Genomic DNA, 5213 nt, shown 5'->3' on the forward strand with positions numbered 1-5213 from the left:
GCCTGTCCAGATCTTCCAGGGTTGTTTCAGATCCTCCGTGAAGACACAATACAGCCTGTGTTGACTTTCTCCTTTACTACCCGGGAACATTCTTCTGTGGCCCTCATGCTGACATTTCATCATATGCATTTTAATCTAAGTGTCCATCTCTGTTAATAACGTACTCGGAGAAAGCAGGGGATGCTTCGGTCCTGAGAATGTGCTGTGTGACAGACCTGAGCTAGATGAGCGAACAACGTAAATGAAGACCTAGTCACTATACTCAAGGAGTTCATATGCTAGTGCAGGTGACGAGGAACTCCCTGGTTTCAGGGTCATGTAATGAATGAATAGAGGATGAGGCGCCTAAATTAGAAAGAGGCAGCCTCAGGGGAGGTTTCCCTGAGAAGGTAACTCCTCACAGATGTTACTCAGGTAAGTACAGAGGAGGTGGGGGCGGGCACATCAGGGCAAAGGGAAAGACATCTGGCGTGGGTGGAGGGTGGTACAAGCCAGCATGAAGCAGGAGCTTCATTGAAGCTTTTGGTAAATGCATATAGCCACTAGAGGGTTTCATGCAGGAACATGGTAGGGGAAAGCTCCTGTGTGCTAAGCTCGAGAACTTGAACTGTATCTTGAAGGAAATACTTTGGGACCTAAAATGATCATTAATTACAGAAAATGGTATTTTCCCTCAAGGAGCTTACAACCTAGTATAAATACACTCAGCTTAAAGTGGAAGGTTGTGCTAAGTCCCCATAACTTAAGTACTAGCGAATTTCATGCGTTCCTCATCTTGAAATGTTAGACTAGATTTGAACGGTATATAAATGGTCGTATAACCTAATTTCCTCGTTTCCGCTGTAGGCTATCCTTAAGTATGAGTGGAGAGTTTGGAATTTTGAGCATCAGAGAGACCCCTACCCAACAACATTTTGGGGGGGCTATTCCTTACTTTGTCTGAAATTCTACAAGTGCAACACTGTGTCTCTCTTTTTAGGGCTCCTAACTAGACAACAGGATTTTTTTTTTTTAAGATTTTATTTATTTATTTGACAGAGAGATCGCAGGTAGGCAGAGCAAGAAGGGGAAGCAGGCTCCCTGCTGAGCAGAGAGCCCCATGCATGGCTCAATCCCAGGACCCTAAGACCATGACCGGAGCCAAAGGCAGAGGCCTAACCCACTGAGCCACCCAGGTGTCCCCTACAACAGGATATTTTTATTATCAACAACTATTTGATAAGTAATTACCAGCCAGCATTTGCCAAACTATTCCCTAAAGGACAGTTGAATGAGGCAATTTAACTATTTCTTCTTCCAAGTCACTAAATCTATCCATGAATTTACATCCCAGAGACAAAGCACCTGCCCCATAACCTCAATCTTGGCAGAAATGAATTATATCATCAGGTTACCATGTTATTGTGTGGTTCCCTATCTTTATTAAAAGTCTCATATGAACCATCTGCTTGAAAAATATCTGTGTCTTCTGTGGGACCAGAGTTGAAAATACATCATTCAAAACCTTTTTAACAGGAACCCATAAAAACAATTTCTGCCCGGATTTAATTTCAGGGAAACCCCTGTGGGCGATCTAAAAGCAAACATGAACACCTTCATCTAGGTTCAAGTCTACTGTCCAAAAGCTGTAGCAGAGCTTCATTTAGCAGACGGTTACATAGGGTGATTATGTCTCCACACACTCTTAGGTGACTCCCCTTGCACATTTTCATCTACAGCCCCTCAGATCCTTTTGCCAGTAGAAAAGGCAATATCGAATAAGGACATTTCCCTTCTGGTGGTATCAGGTTTTCTGAGAAGAAACCAGTGGCATTTATTCACTCACTCGTCAAGGGGCATTTTTTCCCCCTCCCCTCCATTACAATGAGGGCTGTTGAAGCAAATCTTTGGGCCGGTTTCCCGAAGAACGTGTGCAAATTTCCCGGGGACATGACAGTGGAATTGAATTGCCAAGCCCTGGGCTGCCAGTCCAGAAGCAGAGTCGCTCTTACATCCAGCCCCGCTGGGCGACAAATACTGAGAGAACGTGGTCTTTCTCCGTCCCAGATGCACAGGAGCGTCGTACTCCTGTTGGATTAAAAATCTCACGGTTGCCGTTTTAAAATGAATCCGTCTCAGGAAAACGAGCGCCTTCGTCCCTGGGTGGGCTCGAACCACCAACCTTTCGGTTAACAGCCGAACGCGCTAACCGATTGCGCCACAGAGACTGGGCTACAAAACCTGCCGCGCGATGTGTACAGATTTCCGCGGCCGCGGAGGCTCTCGCTGCCCAGGGCGTCACCGCGCCAGCCGAGCGGAGGAGCGCGCGGAGGCGGCCGCGGGAGGGGCAGAGGCTGCAGGCGGCCCCGGCGCGGGAGGGGAGCGGCCGAGCTGGCGGCCGCGCGGAGAGAGAGAGAGGGAGGGAAGGAGGGCGGGCGGAGCGGCCGGCACCCACTTGGGGAGGAAGCGCGCCGCCGCGGCCGGCCGGGGCTGGGGTGCGAGCCGACCGCCTTCCCGCGCCGGCCCGTGGGTCGCGGAAGGGCGCACCGTGCGTGTGTGCATTGGCCGCGTGGGGGCACCGCCGGGTGAGCGAGACCCCGAGGAGGCCGCCCGGGTTCCGCCGGGAAGAGATGGGGAAAGGGGTCACGGTCAAGTCTGGGCGAGAAGAGCCAAGTGCTGTGCGGCCTTGAAACGGGGGGGGGGCTCGGAGCGTGTGTTAGGCCCCAAACTTTCGGGCAGTTTCTCAACCTTTGTGTGTCCCCCTCCCCCACCCACCCCCTACCGTGGCTCCCCGCCCTCCTCAGTACCCCCTCCCCCACTGTTAAATTTTAATTCCAGAGATACACCGTGTATCCGAATTTGCCGAGCGTTTATCTGTGCTTGCTTCTTAAAAAAAAAAAAAAAAAAAAAGGTAAGATTTTTCCCTCCTCCTAAGAACCAACTTCTGCCCGCTTTGAGGGAATATGGCCTCCGTTGATAACGCACGGTTTAGGGAACATCAAAAGGGGCTTCGCGGAGGGTGTGGCGATTAAGACAAGGCTTTAAGTTCGAAGTGGCCACTGGAGGCGTCCCTCTTTCCCCGACTTCTGGACTGAGCCCACTGAAATCGAGGATGCCGCAGTATGTCGGAGGGGGGACGGCCGCAGCAACAGCTTGGGCCAGACCCGACCTGGGCGAAGAAAGCACTTCCCGGCTTCAGTTTTCCTTCTGGACGCCCAGTGGCAGGAGCTCCGCGGGCCCCCTCCAGCCTCCTCGCCCTACAAAATGAGGGCACTCACTCCAGCACTCCACGGGGTAAATCCAGTCCTTGTGTGTTCCGTGTTTCCATCCGGTTGGACCCCAAACCCAATCCTCCTAGGTCTTTTTCTTACCCCCTTTTAAAAAGCGCACAGTTCGGGGCCTTGAAGAACATCCGTATTGCTGTGCAGCGTCGCCGCTCTCCATCTGCAGAACCTTGTCTGTCCTCTTCCTCAAGTAGGCTCTGTACCCATTAAACACTGAGTCCTCCTTCCCCTCTTCCCCCAGACCCTGTCAACTACCCTTTTACTTGGTGGCTCTGCCAATTCAACTAAGCTGGGTAACTCATGTGAGCGGAATCAGGCCGTAGTTGTCCTTTTGTGCCCGGCTTATTTCACTTAGCACGATGTTTTCAGAGCTCATCCATGTTGTAGCAGGTGTCGGAATTTCATTCCTTTCTAAGGCTGAATCATATTCCATTGTATGACTACTTGCCACATTTTCTTTACCCAGCCACGTGTCAGTGGACGCTTGGGTGGCTTTCACCTTTTGGTTATTGTGAATAATGCCACAGTGATCATGGATGTGCAAATATCACTTTGAGACCTTGCCCTTAATTCTTTTGGGTGTATCCCCAGGTGTATAATTGAGGAATCATAGGGTAGTTCTATTTTTTAATTTTTTGAGGAGCCATTGTACCACTGTGCCACAACAGCTGCACCATTTTACATTCTCACCAACAAGGGTTTCTGTTTCTCTACATCCTCACCAACCTCCCTCCCTCCCTTCCTTCCTTTTTTTTCCGCCCCCCCAGGAGTCATCCTGGTGGGTACAAAGTATTACCTCATTGTGGTTTTGATTTGCAGTTCCCTAACAATTACTGATGTTGAACATCTTTTCTGAACCCTTCCTTTGAATCTGGGTTCTATGACCAGTCTTCTCTTGGTTTCTTCTAGCAAGAGCCAGTTCTGCCTCATGGAGGAGGAAACTGAGGGCAGCTTCTGATAAGGAGGGCAGCTTGTGATAAAGAGCAGAGAGAAGCGGCACAGTGGAGCCCACAGTTGAACCTGAGTGGTGCCAGGAGAGGAGATGAAGGGGAAACCTTCTGGGATCCAGAGATTCTGTTGTCAGGAGGTTCTTGCTCCTCTGGGCTGGGTAATTTTTGCAGTAGTTACATTTATCCTGGCTCTGTAGGGACGGATATTTGTGTATGTGTCTCCTGTGAGTGGCCAAGGGTGAAGAAGTACTTGTTGGGCTCCCCCCTGTACATACTGGAACGCATGTTTTTGGAACTGCGTTTGTAAAAGTTAAGTTAAAATGATGCTCATTTAACAGAATTTTCCATTTGCATTTTCAGTTTCTTCTCAAGAACTATGGGGATGCTTATTTAAGTGTTTAAATAATTATCTCTTTTGTATGTGTGTGATTGCTCTTAAAAACACGAGATCTTTTAGATGTATAAGAAACAGAACTTTCTATAATTCCATTCAGTTTTTATTTTGATTCCTGTTCTGCTGCTGCCAAAACCACAATCTCGGTTAATTTAGGATTCTCTCTGTCTGCTTCCCTGGAGTTGTTTCTGAGGGCTGACACTTTGGAGGGCGGTCGTTTATCTGGTCCTTGAGTCAGATGTGTACACAGATTGCTGGGGAGGCCATTTTGCTCCTGTCGTAGGACCCACAGCTGTCCTGTGCATCCACTGAGGGGTGGGAATCTCTACAAAATTGATGTTGGTGCCTCAGCCATTCCATAAAGTCATTCCTGGCACAGTGCCCTCTGCTTATGGGACCTCTTTGTGTCCTCCCACAAATTCACATATTAAAATCTAATCTCCAATGTGATGGTTTTTGGAGGGGAGGACTTTGGATGAAACCATATGAATAGGATTAGTGCCCTTTTAAGGAGAGGCCAGAGAGCTAGCTCAATCTTTTCCCACCATGGGAGGAGACAACCAGAGGGCTGCGGTCTGCAACCCAGAAGAAGGCTCTCGCCCAGAC

The 5213-nt window shown here is 49.3% G+C and overlaps 1 non-coding gene across 1 annotated transcript; it reads right to left on the reverse strand.

Moving 5' to 3' along the window:
• Positions 1-2133: 2133 nt before the first annotated feature.
• Positions 2134-2207, reverse strand: TRNAN-GUU (transfer RNA asparagine (anticodon GUU)). The gene has a single exon. It is a non-coding gene; the product is annotated as a tRNA-Asn (tRNA).
• Positions 2208-5213: the final 3006 nt, after the last annotated feature.

The sequence above is a fragment of the Lutra lutra genome, chromosome 3 (assembly GCF_902655055.1).
Source record: "Lutra lutra chromosome 3, mLutLut1.2, whole genome shotgun sequence".
Lineage (NCBI taxonomy): Eukaryota > Metazoa > Chordata > Mammalia > Carnivora > Mustelidae > Lutra > Lutra lutra.